Here is a 12,665-nt window from a genome sequence, read left to right as displayed (position 1 = left end):
CAGATGCCCTTTAACTTACAACAAAAAACCTATACTTTAGTTTTATATATACATGTAGTTTGTATATGTATCTACTGATAAATACATTCACTTGTGACTGTGCTTTGATAACTTGAACGCTCTGATAACTCAAACTTTTTCACTCGGTCCCGTGAAGTTTGAGTTATCCATGTTTCACTGTATATTTAATTGTTTTATATACAAATAAATTGCACCAACATGCGAGTAAATTAACATACGAGCTCAGTGACATAACACATTAAGCTCGTAAGTCGAAGTATGACTGTACTTTGGTTGATCTTTTCTTGATTGAGTTTCACATGTCTGCGTCGCTAACACGTGCGTCGGTAACACGTGCGTCTTTGATTATAAACTTATAGCATACAATTCCATAATCTTTGTCAATAAGGCGCCAGAGTCAATCCGCATCATATGAATGTCCATAGAAACACTTAATTCACACGGTAACACAACTCCAAATCAACATGATATTAGTCACGCGCGTCATGGAAACGATGTGTGTATTAGTGATAAAATTCAGGGTGCTTTATAATTGACACTAATTTATGACCCGGTACATCTTTAGCAACTCTAAATAGAGAATAAATGATTATGGCTTAGTTCTCCTTAAAGAATAGAGAAAGCATAATATTATTATGATTTATTAGTTATCTTGAGGTGTTGACTGATGTTCTGAAAAAAGAATCAAGGAGATTGACCCCCTAGAAGCTGAGATATAGACAGCCAAACACAGGTCTACCTAATAAAGAATCAGAGGAAAACCCTTCGAAAATCCCGAAAACTATGACGTATAAAATCGACCTAATGGTCATGTGCCGGAGTTGCGCACCCTTACCGCCGTTACTTATAATGATTGTTTTGGCTACGAGATGTGAAACGCTTCTCGCGATAGTAAATAATTTACATACTAGCTCTGGTTTCTCAGGAAAATCATTCAAACATTGTGTGGTAAAGGCATTTGCCCACAACCCCTCGTCATGATTTTTTAAAGCAGAAGAGCAGATTTTGACTATTGTGCTTCAAATTTTAACTCGATCTCCACGGATATGCTCCGAAGATCATCTGTTCAACGAACGGCGCGTGTATAGTTTGTTGGATCCTGCGACCAACACGTAGAGGCGACCTGGGTCGGCTTACTCTACCGGTCTGCATTCACTCTCCACAAGGGCCGTGTAAGTGTTGCCCGTTGACCAACACGCGGAGGCGACTAGGTCGGCTTACACCACCGGTCTACTACAACCACCTTACACGGGGAATTGTTCCCTGAGTGATATTATGCTCGTTCGACAAGGTCGACCTGAGGTCGACCGGGGTCGACAGTGTTTCTATACTCTACTCCCAAAGCACAGTCCGTAGACTGAGGCTTGGAGTAAATAAGTGCTCAGTGTGATTCTGTTATTGCGCAAGGTAACAGAAGAGTGTGGGTCCAAATGCAAAGCATGTATTGAACGATTTAACTGAGCCGAAGCTCGGCCTTAAATACAATCAAATATGTAAATGAGGTGGTAAGGGCCAGCCCCTTCTAGGGGCGTGACTACACAAAGGAAAAAGAGAACACAACTCTAACGACAATCAAAGAAAAGAGATGGTAACGCATGTTTCCATCACACACGCCGCCCCTATAGACGACTACCGGCTATACATAAATCAAAAGAAAATAACAGAAAAGAAAAAAAAAGATACAAGAATGTAAGAAACCACCAACTAGCTACAACACACAAAAACAAGAAGATATAATAATATGAGAGACACCAATTAATAAAACGTACCAAGAGAAATAATGATAAGCAATGTCGATCGTGTCCTTTATGCGGTCGACATGCGGTTCGCCAGGTCCTCCAGACGACGAGCTGCCCGTCGGAGGTTGGAGGCCTCTTCTCGCAAGGCGTCCACCGTGACCCGGGGTCGAATATCCCCCAGTCGACTCTGGATACTGCCTATGGTAGTCAATTTTCTGGGAGCTGGAACCGGTCGTTCCAGCTTGGGCGGACTGCACCACTTCTTCTTCGGGGGAGAGGGGAGAGGTGCCTGGGGTCCTCTTCGCGTAGGCGGCTTGGCTTTAATTGGCCCATAAGGTGTGGGTTTTTCGAAGGTTGGAGGATTAATTAGTCGGACCTTCTGGCTCCATGCTGGGTAGCTAGCACGGTCGACTTCGTAGATGGTAATACCTTTTCCGCCGTGAGCCTTCCGTACTTCTGCGTCTTTAATTCGAGCCTGATGTTTTGAAATGGTATCTCTGGATGTGGAGTTTCTCCCACACTTACAGAAGAAGCGTGTGAAATGTTGGGCTATATGGATTCTGCGCCGTCGAGGGGTAGATAATAGTTGTTGGCATAATGGGCAGCTAGCACCCTTCTCCCGACATAATTTCGAGATCGTCTTAGCTGTATCCTCCGATATCCATTTTGTCGGTAGTGGGGAGTGTGGAGCGTGGTTCTCCTTCAACGAGTCCGTCTCCGAGTCATCCAGGGTCTTGCCAGGCGCTGGGTGGAGCTCCAGTGGCGGGGTCGTCACTTCAGACAATAAGGGTAATGCTCCGATGATCGGTGAAGCCTTCTTCACTGTTTCTTTAGTAATTTCCATATTTAGAAGAGATATAGGTGCGTGCGCTTCGAGTTGATAACAAGTAATGAGCGCGCTCTGTCTGGGGCCCAAGATGGCCGCCTTCTGACCTTGAACTCTGATGGCTTCTCCCGATTGGACGGCGCTAGTGTCGTAATCGGCCAAATACGCGGGAGGCCTCCTTATTCGTTGGGGCCGTGACGCATTCTCAGCCCCGGTATTACTAGCCTGGGCTCCCGTATTTTCCGTGGCTCTTTCCTCTTCGGTTGTTAATTCGCCGCCAGGGTCGGGGTCAGCCGTCGAGTTAGGGTTGCGTTCCCCTGGGGGGACCAAGAAATTTTCGCTGGGAAATCGAAGTGCTTCTGACCTTCCTGGCGACTGGGGTATTCGTAACTCTGTTAGTCGGCTAGGCAGGAGTGGTTCCGGAATAGCGGCCTCTGGATTATGGTTTCCTCGTGAGATTCGTCTTCGGGGTTGACCCCTCATGTTAGGACGTCGAGCAGGCTCGACTTCAACTGGGGCTCGTCCTTGTTGCACCGGACTGGGGCGACAGAGTCTTAACCTTCCCTCAGCTTGAATGGATCGCTGTCCATACCTCTCTATTTCGTAAGTATGATTTTCTTGACTCTTTAATACGCGATAGGGTCCCACGTATTTGGCCGCTAGCTTCGGGTTTTCCCCTCTTCTCCGCCGCTTGCTTAGTAACCACACGAGGTCACCCTCATTGAATAGTGGAGGTTCTCTCACATCAGTCGACACAATTTCCTTCTGTCTATCTCGGAGGAGAGTGTGGGCTTGCATCAACCGGTCGTGGACAGTCTGAACATACTCATGTATGCTTGTAAATGATTCCAGCCTGTTTCCGTACAGCAAATGGTCAGGAAGACGTAGCTCTCGACCCAACATCAGATAATTGGGTGTTTCTTTAGTGGCGGAGTGCGGTAACCCTCGCAGCGTCCGCATGATTTGTGGCAGTAACTGATCCCAATCTTCCTGTCCTCTGCCCAGTAAGAGGGCTCGTAGGGAGTCACCCAATACACGATTGTTTCTCTCAACCACACCATTCCCTTCGGGGTGGTACGGAGTGGTCCGAGATTTATCGACTCCCCACAAGTCACATAACTCCTGGAATAAAGAGGACTCGAATTGGCTCCCCTGGTCGGTGTGGATAACTTCGGGTAGACCGAAGTAGCTGAATACCCTCTCGTCCAGGACCTGAGCTACCGTTGGGGCCGTAGCGTCGGGGACGGCTAAAGCATCTGACCACCGAGTGAAATGATCAGTGAGCACCAACACCCAGCTATTTCCTCGAGGGGTCTGAGGTAGGGGTCCCACTAAGTCTACGGCTAGTCGTTGCCATGGCCTCCCGGCGTACAGCCGTTGTCTGTTCCCGGAGGTCCGGCCCTTTCCTGTTTTGGCCCTCTGGCAAACTTCGCAAGAGAGAACTGCCCTCCGGATATCTCCAGCCATACCTGGCCAATACCAGTCCAATTGGACGCGTTTCAAGGCCTTCTCCACACCGCAGTGCGTTTGCTCGTGGGCTTTCCACAGGATTTCCTGTCTCAGCGTTTTCGGGCATACCACCACCACCCTTTCTCGCCCATTCTGGGTGAGATGAAGGGTCAATACACCCGACTCGTCGAGCTGGAGCTGGTGGAACATCCGAGCCAATCGCTGCAGCTCGGGGCTGCCTACTTGCAGCACGGCCTCTTCCACTCTCCTCCGGTTCCTGACGGCCTGGTAAATGACCCCTAGGTCGGTAGTGGCTCTCTGTTGTAATGCCCGCACTTCATCCAGTGAAGTCTGCACCACCGTCAATCGTTCTGGAACCTTTGGGACCGTGCTTTTACCAATTCCCTCAACGATTCCGGTTTCGCCTGTTACCTTGATGGCCTGTAACCGAGGATCCTGAAGCATTCTGGGAGGGTCGTCCGACACTCCGGGTGACCCCGCACCGCCCGGCAGCCGTACTGAGACTGGACTGGCTGGTGTGGGAGTCGGGAGGTCGGGCCCTAAGGCAGGTCCGCTGCCAGGTAGTCGAGGCCATTCATCTTCATCCAACTGGCGGAAGTTGGGACTGGATGCTCCCGTGCCTCTTGGTGGCTGTACCGGAACCTGGTCCACTGGCACAGCAGTTTCCCAATTTGCTCCTGGGGTTACTAAAGAGTCACACACTTGCGACCTCGTTGGCCCCTGATCCCGCTTCTCAATGGCAGCACACTGCCGGCAGTCGACGCACTGTCGTCGACTCAATCCATCGGCGTTCCCATGCTTATCGCCTTTTCGATGGATAATTCGGTACTTGTGCTCGGCCAGACTCTCCAGCCACCGGGCCACCTGGCAAGAGGGTTCCTTCCTCCGGTGCAACCAAACCAAGGAGGCATGATCGGTCCGGATGGTAAACTCCCTGCCATATAGGTAGGGCCGGAAATGCCGGACAGCCAGCACAACTGCCAGCAATTCTCTCCTGGTTACGCAGTAATTGCGTTCGGCGGAGGAGAGGGTCTTACTGTAGTAGGCTATGGGTCGCTCCTTGCCCTGCTGGACCTGGGATAACACAGCCCCGGTCCCTACGTTACTAGCGTCGGTATCTAGCACGTAGGGCAAGGAGGGATCGGGATATGCCAGTACTGGAGCGTGTGTCAGCGACCATTTGAGCCTAAGGAAAGCTTCTTGTTCCTCTTCTCCCCATTTCCAGGGGACCCCTTCGCTCGTCAACAAGGTGAGAGGTTTGGCGATCGAGGCGTAGTCAGGCACGTATCTGTGATAGTACCCAGTGGTACCCAAGTATGACCTTAACTGCGTCACATCCTGGGGTGCTGCCCATCCGCTTATGGCCTGGATCTTCTCAGGGTCGGTAGCCACTCCCGTGTCGCTGACTATGTGGCCCAGGTACTTGACTTGGGTCTGGAACAAACTGCATTTAGAGGGCTTTAGCTTCAGCCCGGCCTGTCACAATTGCTCTAACACCTCTGCCAGCCTAGTGACATGACTAGAGAAGTCGGCTGACATGACGATGATGTCGTCTAGGTACAGCAGCAAGGTTTTCCAATGTAGCCCTTGGAGGACGCGCTCCATCAGCCGCTGGAAGGTAGCCGGGGCGGAGGTCAGTCCAAAGGGGAGCACCTTCCACCTCCACAACCCACTGCGTGTGGCGAACGCCGACCGCTCCTGGGCTTCCGCGGAGAGGGGTACCTGCCAGTATCCGCTCATCATGTCCAAGGTACTGAAGAACCTACTGCCAGACAAGGCGTCCAAGCTCTCGTCAATCCGGGGGAGGGGGTAGGCGTCCTGGCGAGTGACACTATTAAGTTTCCTATAGTCTACACACAATCGCCACGCCCCGTCCTTCTTCCTCACCAAGACCACCGGAGAGCTCCAGGCCCCGTGAGCGGGCTCAATCATGCCTTGCTTTTCCAGGGCCGAAACCTGTCGTTCGATTTCGGCTTCTTTCTCGTGTCCTACACGGTACGGGTGTTGACGGATGGGTTGTGCCTCTGGGAGGAGGGGGATCTCGTGCTGTACCAGGGTGGTACGCCCCATGTCTTCACTCCCTTGGCTGAATACATCCGCATAACGGATCAAAAGGTCTTCCATCCTTCGGTGCTCGGTAGGGGACGAGCAATGTGGTGCCGCCTGTTGGAGCAAGTCCAGCATGTGGGGAGGTATGTTGGAAACAGGAGGGGGAGTTTCTTTGGAAATCTCGGCTTCTCCCTTCGCTGTCCAGGGGACCCCTATTTCGTCCGGCCCGACTCCAGTGTATTGTCCCACGACCGTTCCTGCCGTCACGCTGACGGGATGGTCGGTGGGGTTCATACAACGGATGGCCACTCTCCCCTTCTCACCGGGTTGGTGTAAGCTGGCGGCCACCATATATCCGTTTTTTGTTCCCTCGATTAACCCGACTGGTTGATAGGAGGAGGACGTGAGACGTCTGGCAACCAGGACCTCGGTTCGAGGGGGAAGCGTTGTGGCTCGCATTATTTGCACGCTGCTTGTCAAGGCTCGACCCTCTCGGTCAGTGCAAGTCAACTTCTGTCCATTCAACACCAACGTGGGTTGCTGAAAGTTCATCTCACAGTGGTGGTCGACCAAGAAGGGCATGCCCAGGATGGCGTCCTCCTTCAGGGCACACACCACGAGAGATATAGTAACCTGGACACTCCTGACTCTGACCGGGAGAGTGATGAGTCCGTGAAACTGCAGCCGGGTACCATCTGCCATTCGTCCATAGTCCTCCCGAACCTCTAATTTGCTTTTGACATCTTTAGGTAATCGCTCAAAGACATGTCGTCCCAACAAATTAGAGGTGCATCCGGTGTCCACGAGGAATTGGACGGGCTGACCTCCGATGCGACCTGGCAAGAAATAGCTGCTATTATGCGGCTTCCATGATTCGTCTCCGTGAGTCCGTCTGGCTTTGCTCGTCCTCTGGGGGCCTTTTTTGGAAGGCCGAGACGGCTTGGGCCAGACGTACGTTTCGTCCTTGGCTTCTGAGGGTGGGAGACCTGCACACTCAGGTAGGGGTTGATATTGGTTATGCAAGGGGACCGGTGGCGAGCAGGGGAGGAGCCTGTGTCGCCTAGTCCGTCGTGGCCGTTGCCACTGGCCTTGCAAGGGTATATTTGATCCACAGTCAGTACTTCCCCCTACTGCTGTGGATGGTAACCGTTTCCCGACCTCGTGACTTGAGGTGGTTGTCCTTGGGAGGCTTGGGGGCACCGGCGTTGGGTGTGCCCTGTCTGGCCGCAACCCCAACAATTTGGTCCCCTTCTTTCCACTCCCCGTTGTCCCAACAGCTTTCCTTCCCTCAGTCCATCCGCTAATCCCTTTATAGCCATCAGGACGTCGTTCAAGGTGGCTGATGGGGGATCCGAATGGACGGGGGCGACTGTAGCGGGGGTAACCTCCTCCTCCTCCACCGTCATTATTAGGGGTCGGGCGCCAGGCCGAGGAAGAGTGGGCTGGATTTGCAGGAACTCATTCCCCGCCTGCACTGCTTCCTCCAAGCTCTGGGCCTTCATTGCTAACAGGTGGCGTTGGAGGGGCGTATTTCCCAGAGTCAGAGAAAACGCATCCATGGCCATACTAGACTGGTAGGAGTCTGGAAGGTCAGCGTACGCTATCTTCACCAGACGCTCCATCTCTGTGGCATGTTCTTGGAGGCTCGTCTTTGGTTCCCTCTTGAGGTGGAGCCTACTCTTAGCCTCTCTCGGGGAGAGTCCGTACTTCGTGCGTAAAGCCGAGAAGATGGAGGCAGGCGAGTCCCCTCGACTACAGCTTCTGGCTCCCTCCTTCAGGGTCTCCCGCAGGTGGAGGAGCGTGGCCTTCTCACTCCACTCGTTAGCTTCCGCAACCTCTTCGAACTGGGAGATGAATAACTCTACATCTTCACTCCCATCGAACTTCGGAGGCTTGAAGCTAGCTTCTCCTCTGGGTATTTGTAAGGCTCTAGTGATAGCCTCTGTCAGCTGCCCAATCTGGTCGACCTGCTGTAACTCTGCCTCAGCCAGATCTCTGGTAGCATTCCGTCGGCTGTTTGGCATGGTTACCAGGTTCGTCTTATAGGTCCTAATTACCGCAATTAGATCCCACCGCTGCCACCAGTGTGTTGGATCCTGCGACCAACACGTAGAGGCGACCTGGGTCGGCTTACTCTACCGGTCTGCATTCACTCTCCACAAGGGCCGTGTAAGTGTTGCCCGTTGACCAACACGCGGAGGCGACTAGGTCGGCTTACACCACCGGTCTACTACAACCACCTTACACGGGGAATTGTTCCCTGAGTGATATTATGCTCGTTCGACAAGGTCGACCTGAGGTCGACCGGGGTCGACAGTGTTTCTATACTCTACTCCCAAAGCACAGTCCGTAGACTGAGGCTTGGAGTAAATAAGTGCTCAGTGTGATTCTGTTATTGCGCAAGGTAACAGAAGAGTGTGGGTCCAAATGCAAAGCATGTATTGAACGATTTAACTGAGCCGAAGCTCGGCCTTAAATACAATCAAATATGTAAATGAGGTGGTAAGGGCCAGCCCCTTCTAGGGGCGTGACTACACAAAGGAAAAAGAGAACACAACTCTAACGACAATCAAAGAAAAGAGATGGTAACGCATGTTTCCATCACAATAGTCTATATGCGATATCCGCGATTGCAGTTTTTTTAGAATACGAAATAGGAATGGGACTTTTTGTTCCTTCATCATTTTTCTACTGCGTATCTACTGCAGCATTCAGTTGATTTTCATGATTATCGTCACTATTAACAGACTGGAAGTTCACTACAGCCATAATCTTAAAAAGACTAACTTGACCGTGCTGCTCTTGCTATAAGAAAAGAAAACGATAACTTTTGCTTTGATTTTTCTATTGATCTATTATCTTATCTATGATTATTTTTTATGATTTATATAATATTCATAATGCATATTATACAAAATAATAATATAACTGCGTATAGAATAAATGATGTAACTAATATAATTTGTAGAAAATTCCAAATGATAACCGAGATTGATTTAATTGATTCTATTTATTAGCTATAGTTAAAAAATCTGAACAACGCTAAAGATGAGTCTGAATAGGGAAGCTAAGTAGGAGAACAACAAAACTGAGCTGAACTAGCAAGATAGCGAAATGTTGCGAAATAATAGATGCGTGTAATTATTTTATGCTAAAACTAATCTACACGTCAGAGGGACTGGTTCGGAATTCTAGGAGCGATGATTGTTAGGCCCAATTTGATTGTTCTATACTTCCAGGGATTAAACCAATTAAAACGCCGTGATTGTTATAGGAGAGCGCATTAGTTGGCTTAATTGACCAATGACACACAAGTCGATTTCATACGTCATATATTGATGATTACCAAAACACTTTTGTTTTTTGGTAGACCTGTGTTTGGCTGGCTATATCTCAGCTTCTGGTTGGTCAATCTCCTTGATTCTTTTTTTAGAACATCAGTCAACACCTCAAGATGAATAATAAAGCATAATAATATTATGCTTTCTCTATTCTTTAAAGTGAGCTCATCTTGTTCATCCTTTCTGAATCACTGACTAGTCTGAATTATTACAATTCACATAATTTTCAAGCTTTACTCTAATTCTATTCAGCTCTTGAAAATATTTCGGACTTTCTTCTAGGCTGAAAGCATCTTAAAGTTTATATACACTTGTCTCACCTTTACATAAGGCACAGCATTCTTTGACAGATTAGAGATCACAGCTCAAACGGGAAGGTTGATGGCAAGTCCCGCAGTGAATTTACGAGGATTATCTGATGGAGCTGTGGGCTGCTCTAGTTCACACTACAAGAGATGTTGTTTGGTATACGGACCTGGCATGCTGCCAAACTACCAGGTTGTCTGTAAGTCTATAAGATGCAATGTAGTAGTAAAGCAAAAGATGGCAGACGCAACGTCTTCCTATTATAGTTTAGTAGATGACTATTGAATCAATAAGCTATAACATTTAATGCTCTAGGCAACGCACTTTAACTGCAATATTATCATGAATAGAATTATAGGTGTATTATTATTCTACCTAGCTCTTCATACACACACTGCTAATAAGAGCAGTAGCTGGTCAATAAGAGCAGTGGCATATCACTCTTATAAGAACTCGCCAGTCAACAGATTTTAGCACTAGTTCTATATCTGTTTGTATTGTATCAGTTCAGTCAAATCTAATGAGAACAGCAAATGCAAAAACACCCACTTTTAGCTGCACTAGAAATAGAACAAAAGCCATATTTCAAATTGTACACATCAACAAAATATTTTCCAGTCAGCACCTCAAGCGTATAGCCATCAACATTTCAACACCATATCGCACACACGACAAGGGAGGCAAATCTATAATTAGTTTTGGCAAGAATTCGGAATAAAGAATACATTATTGGAGGTTAATTAGGTCTGATATCACAATGCTCTGATATTACAAATAACCAACATAGTAGGTACTAATATCCAAGCTGTATAAGGTTTAACTAAAATAGGCTGGTAGCTTCATTAAAATAGAAAGATTTGCCGATTCCCACACTTTTTAAAGGCCCCAAATACCTGGGGTACTTATATAAAATCTGTCTTCTGTAAGAGATGAACACATGTATGGCCACTCCAAACATACCAATTTCAGAGCATTTATATAGAGATCGATGTGATAAAGTTGAGCTGTTTTTAACTTGTAATATATTTAGAGATCTTAAATTGAATATATGAACCTGTTACAGGTCAACATATGAACATATCATAACTTAAAGTGATCAATGTCGATTTTTCGCACTTGCAAAACGCTTTTTTCTGCTAAAAATGCAAAATAATTAAGCTCGAAATGCTTAAAAGCTATGCAATTTTATTAGAAATTTGGTTTGTACATTTATCCAGGCTTTTAGATAATATTTTTCATTTTGGAGTTACATAATACTATCTGATATCAGTCTGTCAAAAACACAAATAATTCAGCTATTAAAGCGATTGTTCAAATTTTTCAAAATAAAAACTGTGTGTGTCCATCTGTCTGTCCGTCTGTTTGTCTGTGTAAGGCCACCATTGGAAGTTAATGAATCAAAGATTGCATCATATGGAATTCATACATCCAATTTGATAGACCAAAACTCAAAAACCTGCCCTAACTGTCCGCATTGCAGGGCATTAAAATAGTTGCACATATAGTAATTACTGTTAATTACAGCAAATATGTACCCTTGATCGTTGCGCCACATATTAATGACTATTAATTCATCATAAAAATAAATCTTTAAAAATAATGATTAAACTTTTGCTAACAATATATGTTATTAACTAAATGTAGACAGTTCAACATTTCAAAGAAGAGCCAAAAAGCTGTTTGCGCAGCTAGTTCAGGACCCTAAAGAATAACATGCATGTTACTGCTGCAGAGATAATTCGATGTGACGATATATTTCAGTGGATGATTTTACATTGGGTCAGTTTTCAAATCGATATGAATATCGAAGCCAACATTCTATCGAAATATCAGCTTATTTTATTTTGCAAAATTGAGTTGTCTATTTTCTTTATTGTAAAGAGTGGAATACTCCTGTTTTTTCAACCACTATTAACCAATATCCTCTCATATCGTTCATATTAAAGCCTTGCACTATATATCGAAAGAAGACAACTCCAATGTTCGATATTTTTCAATATTCGATATATTTAGAGACCAAATAACCAAATGTGCATGCACAGATATTGTGCAGCACTACTGTATACACAGTACACAGTATATGCAGGCCTTCAAAGAAAGCAACAAACACAATAACTATATGGTTAAAACAATAAAACCAGTTCTGGCAGGCTCAATGAAAAGAATTACGAATTCAATGCTGAGCTGGTTGGAATTTAAGGCACAAGTTATTCAAATCAAAATACTCCACTTTTGTTCTGATTGGGTAACTAACTATTGAAATAATATGTACTTTTATTTTCACTTTTATCACAATGTATGATAATTCAAGCAATTTTTATCCCTTGAAAACCAAAAAATAGAACCTATTCAAGCATTTTTTCAGTAAGCAGCCCAATAACTGAATAGCATCATTTGTCTAAGCCAAACTGTTAAAATGGTTTTGGAAAGAAAAAAGAAATGAATATATTGTGTGTCTAACCGAATACATTCTTTCAATGTTTTACCATTGAGAAATTCGGGTAATCTAGAATCAGTGTACAGTCATAGCGCAACACACGACTGCCCCAACATATGAAAAAAATCGAGATACGTGCAAATTTCGAGCAAGTCACTCCTTTGAAATATACGATCGGACGAGCCAGTCCTCGATGGCCATTAAATGCTCAAGTATGCCAGAGGCCTATTTGGAGAACGGCATCGATCGGTCTTTCTTGTTGAACTTGTTTGAAAAAAGTTTCAATAATGTTGGTTAAAAACTTATAGCAAAAGTGAAGCAAAAAGCATTAGGCAGGAAACAGGTAATTAAAAAAAAAAGAAAATAGCTAAATTAAAATTAACTTTAGTAAAAGATTAAAAGGTTTCATGTAACATAAGATGATTGTAACATCTACAGCATTTCTACTTCACACACAAGGAGTGTAAAGCATTAGC

Source organism: Watersipora subatra, chromosome 10 (genome assembly GCF_963576615.1).
Source record: "Watersipora subatra chromosome 10, tzWatSuba1.1, whole genome shotgun sequence".
Lineage (NCBI taxonomy): Eukaryota > Metazoa > Bryozoa > Gymnolaemata > Cheilostomatida > Watersiporidae > Watersipora > Watersipora subatra.
This window is presented reverse-complemented; position numbering follows the sequence as displayed.